At 38.8% G+C, this 12,032-nt stretch overlaps 2 long non-coding RNA genes across 2 annotated transcripts; both read right to left on the reverse strand.

The window, feature by feature from the left end:
- On the reverse strand, nucleotides 986-3,595 carry LOC110435549. The gene is made up of 3 exons (XR_002453285.1): nucleotides 3,300-3,595; nucleotides 2,850-3,201; nucleotides 986-1,332 (listed from the first exon to the last, which is right to left on the reverse strand). It is a non-coding gene; the product is annotated as an uncharacterized LOC110435549 (long non-coding RNA).
- LOC110435791 lies at nucleotides 6,536-9,135 on the reverse strand. The gene is made up of 3 exons (XR_002453644.1): nucleotides 8,850-9,135; nucleotides 8,400-8,751; nucleotides 6,536-6,882 (listed from the first exon to the last, which is right to left on the reverse strand). It is a non-coding gene; the product is annotated as an uncharacterized LOC110435791 (long non-coding RNA).

Below are 12,032 nucleotides of genomic sequence, written 5' to 3' on the forward strand. Positions count from 1 at the left end.
AGCAAGGGTGAGTTCATGTCGAACTCAGCGAGTACAGACGGAAAGTATAATGACATGCAAGGCTTAATCAAAGGAAAAGCTGACACTGTTTAACTGCAGGTGAGCTTTTTAGTTGGTACACTTTTATTACAATTCTTTTATTAAAACAACCTATTACTAAATATGAGTGAAGCATCCCAACCCTTAATTAGATGAAAGTATATTAACAATTTTATTAATCATCATTATAATTATTACCGAGGTAGCAACCTCAGATAGTAACTCGGGGTAGCAACCCCATTAAGGTCATGGGATAGCAATCCCAATTTAGAACACAGGATAGCAATCCTGCCAACACGGAATAGCCATTCCGCCAAAGCACGAGGTAGCAACCTCAACCAAATTTCGCCTCCAAGTATCCAGTGAATCCAATTTTCTCATCAAGTGAGGGTCTGGGCCGCTCGTGACCGTGAGCACGGCTGATATATCAGTTTTACACTCTGCAGAGGTGTGCACGTTCACTCCAAGTCGTGATTCCCATTTGCCCGGGGTCGCGACTCCCCAAAACACTTCCAAGGTGAGCAGGCAGGGTTTCACTACGAGACCTTTCACAGGGTCCAACTAATAGGATGCCACTCGTAAGTTTTTGCCGGGGCGCGCGGCAGCCGTGCCCATAGCAATGGGACCCCGAACTGACCGACCTCTTAATATGAATACCCAAGCTACATTCCTTACGCCTACCCGGAAAGTAACACCCTACCAGTGGAGGTCCTGCTAATTAGTCAAGCCAGAGCCCATATAGCTTGGAGCTGCACTGTAAGTCCCAGGGGGCCGCTCCCTGACTAAGTCCTTACGGAGAGCAGAGACGGGTACGCCCGGCAAACCGGACCACCAACAGTACCCGCTCCCCCTTTCCTCAACCAAAACACGATGCTCGCAAGCACCGCAACATCTCCATCACCGAAGTGACCATTGTTCACCATTTAATCATTAATCATCATTGAAGAATTTGTTAAGCAAGATCATTATTTTTATTATTATATAGATTAGATGAGTAGAGCAACTAAGCATATCTACTGTTCACTATACTACCCATGTATAACCCAGGCATACAAGGAATATAGTAGGAGGCTAGTCAAGTCCTTATGGTTTGCAGTATTAAGACACATGCAATGGAAAGTAAATATATTTAAAGTTCATAGGTACAATATGATCAAAGGGTGTCTGCACTTGTCTTAATTCCCAGTGTTTATCTGCTCAGAATTCTTTGGCTTCTTTTTTTCGATCTCCAACTTCTGCTTCGATTATCGGTCCTCAGCGCCTGATCTTCACTGTTGACGAACCACACTTCTTCTACGTGTAGCAACCAAGCAACACAAACAGACAAACAAACAATCACGACTAAGAACAAGCATCAATCAAAAGAAAAGCTTAGAAAGAGCGCACTAAACGACACGACTTATTTCTACGATCGTGGTCACACAAGAACGATTAAGAACGGAGCTATCGTTAAACGGACACGACTTTCGAGGTTTGCAACATAACACAGAACACAGACTATACGCTTGGATTATTTTATTAGATGAATTATGGTGACAGATATTCAAGAGAAAAGTCATAAAATGGAGTTAAACAAATCATAATTATCAAATATGAAGTATAGTTCTAGTCATACTCTATTTATAAATAATTATAGAAATTATTTAAACTATTTTAGCATTTATAGCTTAGAGAATATAAAACGAGTGAGAGCAACTTAATTAGAATCACTATTTATTTTTAAAGTTGAGCGGAGCAAGTCATAATTAACAAGGCATTTATGTTGATATTATATAATTAATATGATTTATGAAAGATCAGAGATAAACCTAAACTACTTCAAATTCAAAAAGACATTGAATAAATACTAATCAAAATTATCTAAAACAACTTTATATGATCATATTTAAACAAGGCAAATTAATAATTAATAAATACACATTTAAGTTGACAAGTAATTATAAAAAGGTTAATATTTGCATATGTTACTCTTATTTAGAAACAAATATGTGCAATCATTAATCAAATTATGTTTTATTTAGAAAGAACCTTTACAAACCTTAACCATATTGTGGTTATAAACATTTAACATTATTTATGTCACTTAAAAGATTTACGGTTTGGAAACATAAAACATGCGACAAAAACAAACAAAAGCATAGATGGCTCGAGGTTGAACTAAGTGAGTTATATTAGAAAGGTATTAATGTTGACACTAATCATATTAGCATTGTTTATTAAAGTCCAAACTTATATACCTAAATTGCTTGTAATTAAAAAGACATTAGTGTTGGTATTAATCATATTATAATTAATTTATGAAAGACCAATATATAAACCTAACTTTATTTTATTAAACATGACATTAGATAAATATTATCCAAATTAATTACATGCTTCATATTTAACTAAATAAATTATAATTAAGAAACATTTAAGCTAATATTAATCGGGTCAATATTTATTTATTTATTTATAAGGTTGAAATTATAAACCTAATTCGCTTTTAATTCAGAAGAGCAATCACTAATCAGTAACCAAATTCATATGATTAAAATTTATAAACACATAACATGGCAACGATCATAACTTACATCATAGCAACAAGAACAGAATTATAACCCTAGGTTATTTTTAGTTAGAAAGTTATTAAATAAATATTAAACAAATTACATTTAAATTAATAAATGTATAAACAAGTCACATAATAAATGTTTACACTACTGCGTAGAACATGACGACATGAATCTAACGCAACTAGAACGACTCGAATCGGAGTTAAAACGATTAAATGACGGAAATTAACAACTGAATGGCAGAAACGTAAATACCATCATCTTCTTCCTTTGGTCATGTTCGTGAACGGCGCTGGCCAAGTTGGAGATGGGAAGCAGCAGCTGCTGTGCACCGAGAAGGGAAGGGAGGGGCTCGACCAGACAGCAGGCTAGCGGTGGCAGCGGCGCGCCTATCCCACCGGGCCGCGGTGGTGGGGCCGACTACGGGCCGCACGGCTCGCGGGCATGGCCGATGGCCGCAACTTGGCTGAGCAGCAACGTCTGCTGCTGCTGCTCGGGAAAAAGGGGGCCACGAGCACAGGGCTGTGAGATGCGTAGGAGATGCCATTGGGTGGAGGCTGGATTGGCATCGGGCGGCCGGAGTCGAAGGAGATAGCTGGCCATGGTGCTTCTCACCGGAAAAGAAAGAGAAAGGTTAGGGAACAATAAACGAGCACAGATCCGAGAAAAGGATGGCGTGCCGGTGTAGAGGATGACGAGACGAACCTCGCAGCGGTGACGGTTTTCGCAGTGGATGCCGGAGTTGGCCGGAAAAGCTCGCCGAACTTTCACCGGAAAAGTTCGCCGGAAACGAGATCCGAAACTTCGGCGATGGATCTGCGGCGCTACGAAAGGCGGCTCGGGAAAGCGATCGTACTTCTGGAACCAGCGCGTCGAGGGCTACGCCGGCATATATATATGTCTAGGGTTTGGAAAAATTTTGGAATTTCTTAATTTCGGGATTTTAAATAAATCATTTTCAGTTTCAAAATAATTCCAGAAAAAGCTGAAATCATTTTAAAGCCCTGAAAAATATTTCCAAAATTCTAAAAATTAAAGGAAAACTTTTAGAGATATATTGAGAGTTGATCAATCCAAATAAAGTTTTTGATGTCCATGAAAAAGAATTTTAGAGCATATAAAAATAGATTTTGTTCCAGAAAATTGGGGAAAAGTCTTGAAAAGGTCCGAAAAATTTTCGGGAAGCATCGGACGACGTCTAAACGTGTTTTTTTTTTAAATCTTAGCACACATAAAAATAATAAACTCAAGTAATAGATAAGCATGATAGCAACTAAAGCTCGTCTAATTAATTCAAAAACATTTGAAAAGCACCACTTTTCTTTGAAAAAAATATATAAAAAATCTAAACTATTGTTGACAAATTTTATCCATATATTGAAACCATTCATTTTATTTAGTATTTTCAAATAACAACCCAAAATAAGAATTTTGGGGTGTTATAGATCTACCCCACTTAACATGAATCTCGTCCCGAGATTTGAAGAAGCTTGGGAGAAAGATAAAGCAGATCATCAAAGTTGTTTTTAGACTTTCGACGAGATAAGATAATAGATTTTAGATTAACAAAGGTTGACATAGAAAGACAAAGATCAATATTATGGTGCTCACAATTTCTTGATTCAGATTTAGGAGATATATGATGAGAATATTAGGAATTGTCAAAGATTAAAAGGGAAGACAAAGATTGAATTATAGTCTTCACGCTTCATCGATTCCAAGACTATGAGATATAAGATTAAGGACCAAATGTTGGCACACAATGATAAAAAAGATTAGGATTGATGACAAAAAGGATTGACAAGATAGATGAAGACTTATCTTTAGGTCTTTATATTAATGGGGATAGATCGAGGGCAACAAAGATGATAAGAAGATGGAGTTTTGTGATAAAAAGGATAAAGTTTGATACACAAGAAAGATAAACAAGAGATGGTCTTTAAACTTCAAACTTCATTTTGTTCAAGATATCAAGAGTGGCAGAGGATCTACCCCACTTAACAAGAATTTTGTTCAACCTGGAAATTATAGTTGAAGGCAATACTTCCTCTAGGGGTTGCTGCTATTAGGGCTTCCTTCATGTGTTGATTCCTCCAATAAGTTGCGATAAAGAAAAAGGCATAAAAAAACTAGAGTAGGTAGGGACGGTGTAAGATAAAGGATGATAAGGACCAAGATTGATAAAAAAAATAGATCGGATAAGAGAGGACACTACCCCACTTAACACAAACCAAACTAAACCTCGAGAAGTCACCTTCTGGGCCTCCTTTAGAACATGAGAACAAGGATAACACATAAACAATACAAGCATACAATACATCAATGATATTACACGTGCTTCTTCAACAATGGTGGTCATCCTAAAAGGTAAGTCCGAGATGATGAAGGGCCATCGAATTTAGAAATAAAGAAAGTTTTAAAAACTTAAGTGAAACAACTAAACAAAAACCCAAGGAGATAAAATACAAATAGCTCAAAGGAAGCTATTCAAGGAGGGGATGCAACATGACAAGGTGGAGGAAATAGTGAGAATCAAAGAGCCAAGGGATAAGAAAATAGTTTTATAGAAAAATAAGCTTTAGAAATCGACCAGTGCTATCTAGGCATATGACCTACAGTCAACATTGCTCTGATACCATTCCTGTCACACCCTGGCTTTTAAAATAAGACCAGAGTCGTCATATGTGTGCCCAGGAAGTCCACACATATAACAAAAGAATAGAAATATCAGAATCAATGTTATATATAGCGCAAAAACATATTTATAATAACACTTACAAAACATCAGAGTACGCGGAAACAGTAGCTAAACTTCTTAGGCTCCAATCTTCTCAGGGACGGTTGACTGGGGGCTCCGTACGCCAAGCACTTCCTATAAGCTTCTAGAAAACTCCATGACCTCTTTATCCTTCTTCTGAGCAGCACTTTACTACACACTGGGGGGTGTGGGGGAAATAGCAAGGGTGAGTTCATGTCGAACTCAGCGAGTACAGACGGAAAGTATAATGACATGCAAGGCTTAATCAAAGGAAAAGCTGACACTGTTTAACTGCAGGTGAGCTTTTTAGTTGGTACACTTTTATTACAATTCTTTTATTAAAACAACCTATTACTAAATATGAGTGAAGCATCCCAACCCTTAATTAGATGAAAGTATATTAACAATTTTATTAATCATCATTATAATTATTACCGAGGTAGCAACCTCAGATAGTAACTCGGGGTAGCAACCCCATTAAGGTCATGGGATAGCAATCCCAATTTAGAACACAGGATAGCAATCCTGCCAACACGGAATAGCCATTCCGCCAAAGCACGAGGTAGCAACCTCAACCAAATTTCGCCTCCAAGTATCCAGTGAATCCAATTTGCTCATCAAGTGAGGGTCTGGGCCGCTCGTGACCGTGAGCACGGCTGATATATCAGTTTTACACTCTGCAGAGGTGTGCACGTTCACTCCAAGTCGTGATTCCCATTTGCCCGGGGTCGCGACTCCCCAAAACACTTCCAAGGTGAGCAGGCAGGGTTTCACTACGAGACCTTTCACAGGGTCCAACTAATAGGATGCCACTCGTAAGTTTTTGCCCGGGCGCGCGGCAGCCGTGCCCATAGCAATGGGACCCCGAACTGACCGACCTCTTAATATGAATACCCAAGCTACATTCCTTACGCCTACCCGGAAAGTAACACCCTACCAGTGGAGGTCCTGCTAATTAGTCAAGCCAGAGCCCATATAGCTTGGAGCTGCACTGTAAGTCCCAGGGGGCCGCTCCCTGACTAAGTCCTTACGGAGAGCAGAGACGGGTACGCCCGGCAAACCGGACCACCAACAGTACCCGCTCCCCCTTTCCTCAACCAAAACACGATGCTCGCAAGCACCGCAACATCTCCATCACCGAAGTGACCATTGTTCACCATTTAATCATTAATCATCATTGAAGAATTTGTTAAGCAAGATCATTATTTTTATTATTATATAGATTAGATGAGTAGAGCAACTAAGCATATCTACTGTTCACTATACTACCCATGTATAACCCAGGCATACAAGGAATATAGTAGGAGGCTAGTCAAGTCCTTATGGTTTGCAGTATTAAGACACATGCAATGGAAAGTAAATATATTTAAAGTTCATAGGTACAATATGATCAAAGGGTGTCTGCACTTGCCTTAATTCCCAGTGTTTATCTGCTCAGAATTCTTTGGCTTCTTTTTTCTGATCTCCAACTTCTGCTTCGATTATCGGTCCTCAGCGCCTGATCTTCACTGTTGACAAACCACACTTCTTCTACGTGTAGCAACCAAGCAACACAAACAGACAAACAAACAATCACAACTAAGAACAAGCATCAATCAAAAGAAAAGCTTAGAAAGAGCGCACTAAACGACACGACTTATTTCTACGATCGTGGTCACACAAGAACGATTAAGAACGGAGCTATCGTTAAACGGACACGACTTTCGAAGTTTGCAACATATCACAGAACACAGACTATACGCTTGGATTATTTTATTAGATGAATTATGGTGACAGATATTCAAGAGAAAAGTCATAAAATGGAGTTAAACAAATCATAATTATCAAATATGAAGTATAGTTCTAGTCATACTCTATTTATAAATAATTATAGAAATTATTTAAACTATTTTAGCATTTATAGCTTAGAGAATATAAAACGAGTGAGAGCAACTTAATTAGAATCACTATTTATTTTTAAAGTTGAGCGGAGCAAGTCATAATTAACAAGGCATTTATGTTGATATTATATAATTAATATGATTTATGAAAGATCAGAGATAAACCTAAACTACTTCAAATTCAAAAAGACATTGAATAAATACTAATCAAAATTATCTAAAACAACTTTATATGATCATATTTAAACAAGGCAAATTAATAATTAATAAATACACATTTAAGTTGACAAGTAATTATAAAAAGGTTAATATTTGCATATGTTACTCTTATTTAGAAACAAATATGTGCAATCATTAATCAAATTATGTTTTATTTAGAAAGAACCTTTACAAACCTTAACCATATTGTGGTTATAAACATTTAACATTATTTATGTCACTTAAAAGATTTACGGTTTGGAAACATAAAACATGCGACAAAAACAAACAAAAGCATAGATGGCTCGAGGTTGAACTAAGTGAGTTATATTAGAAAGGTATTAATGTTGACACTAATCATATTAGCATTGTTTATTAAAGTCCAAACTTATATACCTAAATTGCTTGTAATTAAAAAGACATTAGTGTTGGTATTAATCATATTATAATTAATTTATGAAAGACCAATATATAAACCTAACTTTATTTTATTAAACATGACATTAGATAAATATTATCCAAATTAATTACATGCTTCATATTTAACTAAATAAATTATAATTAAGAAACATTTAAGCTAATATTAATCGGGTCAATATTTATTTATTTATTTATAAGGTTGAAATTATAAACCTAATTCGCTTTTAATTCAGAAGAGCAATCACTAATCAGTAACCAAATTCATATGATTAAAATTTATAAACACATAACATGGCAACGATCATAACTTACATCATAGCAACAAGAACAGAATTATAACCCTAGGTTATTTTTAGTTAGAAAGTTATTAAATAAATATTAAACAAATTACATTTAAATTAATAAATGTATAAACAAGTCACATAATAAATGTTTACACTACTGCGTAGAACATGACGACATGAATCTAACGCAACTAGAACGACTCGAATCGGAGTTAAAACGATTAAATGACGGAAATTAACAACTGAATGGCAGAAACGTAAATACCATCATCTTCTTCCTTTGGTCATGTTCGTGAACGGCGCTGGCCAAGTTGGAGATGGGAAGCAGCAGCTGCTGTGCACCGAGAAGGGAAGGGAGGGGCTCGACCAGACAGCAGGCTAGCGGTGGCAGCGGCGCGCCTATCCCACCGGGCCACGGTGGTGGGGCCGACTACGGGCCGCACGGCTCGCAGGCATGGCCGACGGCCGCAACTTGGCTGAGCAGCAACGTCTGCTGCTGCTGCTCGGGAAAAAGGGGGCCACGAGCACAGGGCTGTGAGATGCGTAGGAGATGCCATTGGGTGGAGGCTGGATTGGCATCGGGCGGCCGGAGTCGAAGGAGATAGCTGGCCATGGTGCTTCTCACCGGAAAAGAAAGAGAAAGGTTAGGGAACAATAAACGAGCACAGATCCGAGAAAAGGATGGCGTGCCGGTGTAGAGGATGACGAGACGAACCTCGCAGCGGTGACGGTTTTCGCAGTGGATGCCGGAGTTGGCCGGAAAAGCTCGCCGAACTTTCACCGGAAAAGTTCGCCGGAAACGAGATCCGAAACTTCGGCGATGGATCTGCGGCGCTACGAAAGGCGGCTCGGGAAAGCGATCGTACTTCTGGAACCAGCGCGTCGAGGGCTACGCCGGCATATATATATGTCTAGGGTTTGGAAAAATTTTGGAATTTCTTAATTTCGGGATTTTAAATAAATCATTTTCAGTTTCAAAATAATTCCAGAAAAAGCTGAAATCATTTTAAAACCCTGAAAAATATTTCCAAAATTCTAAAAATTAAAGGAAAACTTTTAGAGATATATTGAGAGTTGATCAATCCAAATAAAGTTTTTGATGTCCATGAAAAAGAATTTTAGAGCATATAAAAATAGATTTTGTTCCAGAAAATTGGGGAAAAGTCTTGAAAAGGTCCGAAAAATTTTCGGGAAGCATCGGACGACGTCTAAACGTGTTTTTTTTAAATCTTAGCACACATAAAAATAATAAACTCAAGTAATAGATAAGCATGATAGCAACTAAAGCTCGTCTAATTAATTCAAAAACATTTGAAAAGCACCACTTTTCTTTGAAAAAAATATATAAAAAATCTAAACTATTGTTGACAAATTTTATCCATATATTGAAACCATTCATTTTATTTAGTATTTTCAAATAACAACCCAAAATAAGAATTTTGGGGTGTTATAGAGACTAACTCTTTCATACCTGCGAACCTGGGGTTGCTTGGCCAAAGTGAATGTGCCAATCAACAAGAAGCGCAAGCTTGGACCAAAGAATGTGGATTGTGTCTTTCTCGGATACACAATAAACAGCGTAGGCTACAGATTTTTAGTTGTGAAATCTAGAGTCCCCGACATGAGGTTCGGCGGAATATTTGAATCCAGAGATGCAACATTCTTTGAGAATGAATTTCCTATGAGAGGAAATGTACCAAGCACATCTAGTGAGGGATCTCTTGACGCTCCTGATACTTTTGTGCCAGTGGAGTACAATGAACAACCCAATACTGAAAGTCCTGAGGAGGAAAATGACGGAGTCGCTCGAAAGAGTAAGAGACCTATGATTGCAAAATCCTTTGGTGATAACTTTGCCAAATACCTCATAGACGACACTCCAACAACCATTAAAGAGACATTTTCCTCTCTTGACGCTGACTATTGGAAGGAAGCGATACGAAGTGAAATGGATTCAATTATGTCCAATGGTACTTGGGAAGTGGTTGATCGTCCGTATGGTTGCAAACCTGTAGGATGTAAGTGGGTGTTCAAGAAAAAGCTTAGGCCTGATGGTACAATTGAAAAGTACAAGGCTAGGCTTGTGGCCAAGGGTTACACCCAAAAAGAAGGCGAGGATTTCTTTGATACCTACTCACCTGTGGCCTGATTGACTACAATTCGAGTACTACTTGCCTTGGCAGCCTCTCATGGTCTTCTCGTTCATCAGATGGACGTGAAGTCTGCTTTCCTAAATGGAGAGTTAGAAGAGGCGATCTACATGGATCAACCTGATGGGTTCGTAGTAGAAGGTCAAAGAGGCAAGGTGTGTAAATTATTGAAGTCTTTGTGTGGCCTAAAACAAGCTCCTAAATAATGGCACGAAAAGTTCGATAAGACCATGACGTCAGCAGGCTTTGTTGTCAATGAGGCTGGCAAATGTGTCTACTACCGTTTTGGTGGAGAAGGAGTAATCCTGTGCCTATATGTGGATGACATCCTAATATTTGGCACGAACCTCAATGTGATTGAGGAAGTCAAAAACTTTCTGTCCAAGAATTTTGACATGAAAGACTTGGGAGTGGCTGATGTGATTTTAAACATTAAGCTACGAAAGGGAGAAAATGGTGGGGTTACTCTTATGCAGTCCCACTATGTTGAAAAGATTCTAAGTCGCTTTGGCTACAGTGACTATAAACCTGTGTCCACTCCCTATGATCCAAGCCTAATTTTGAGAAAGAACAAAAGGATCATGAGAGACCAATTGAGGTACTCCCAAATCATTGGCTCACTAATGTACCTAGCAAGTGCAACAAGACCTGACATCTCATACGCTGTGAGCAAGTTGAGCCGGTTTGTATCAAACCCGGGAGATGATCACTGGCGTGCTCTTGAGAGAGTAATGCGGTATCTAAAGGCAACCGCAAGCTATGGCATACACTATACCGAGTACCCAAAGGTACTGGAGGGTTTCAGTGTTGCAAATTGGATATTTGATGCTGACGAGTTAAAAGCCACTACTGGATATGTGTTTACCCTTGCGGGTGAAGTCTTGCAAGCAGACCATCATCACGAGGTCAACTATGGAAGCAGAACTTGCAGCACTAGACACTGCAACTGTTGAAGCAGAATGGCTTCGAGAACTCCTGATGGATTTGCCGGTGGTTGAAAAACCTGTGCCCGCCATCTCCATGAACTGTGATAATCAAAGCGAATAGTTCTAAGGATAACCTGAAGACCACAAGACATGTAAAGCGGCGCTTAAAGTCTGTCAGAAAATTGAGAAACTCCGGAGTGATAGCACTGGACTATGTCCATACATCTAAAAATCTGGCACATCAATTCACCAAGGGGCTGTCACGTAACGTGATAGACAGTGCATCGGTCGAGATGGGACTGAGACCCACTTAAGTTTGCTATAGTGGTAACCTGCTCTATGTGATCGGAGATCCCGTGAATCAGAGTGGTGAAACAAGCTATGAGTAGACTGAGGGAAAAGACCGTTGACTAAGGTCCCAATCTTTCAGATATGCATTTCTTTTCCAAAACTGTAAGGAAGGATGGCATACGCCTTAATGTGATCCGAGTGGCTTATTTGAGCAGGGATGTCGGCCTACAGGACATCCTAGAAGGAACACACCTATGTGAGTTAGACTGCTGGTCCCAGTCTATGAGATTTGGGTGATCTCTAGATACTCACGAGAAGGCTCGGAGTTTGACTTATATGCTCCACCCGAGGAGGTGCTCTAGGCAGCCTTGTATCGGTTAAGAATTTGAGTGAACCTCATTTCACACAAAACTGTCAATTCAAGGCTTAGTCCATTGATCAGTTGTGAATGAGTGTAAGCTCCTTTTCTAGATGGAAGTTCAACTTAATAGTCTCCATCGAAACACCGGTATATCAAACAAGCTCAAAACT

The sequence above is a fragment of the Sorghum bicolor genome, chromosome 5 (genome assembly GCF_000003195.3).
Source record: "Sorghum bicolor cultivar BTx623 chromosome 5, Sorghum_bicolor_NCBIv3, whole genome shotgun sequence".
NCBI lineage: Eukaryota > Viridiplantae > Streptophyta > Magnoliopsida > Poales > Poaceae > Sorghum > Sorghum bicolor.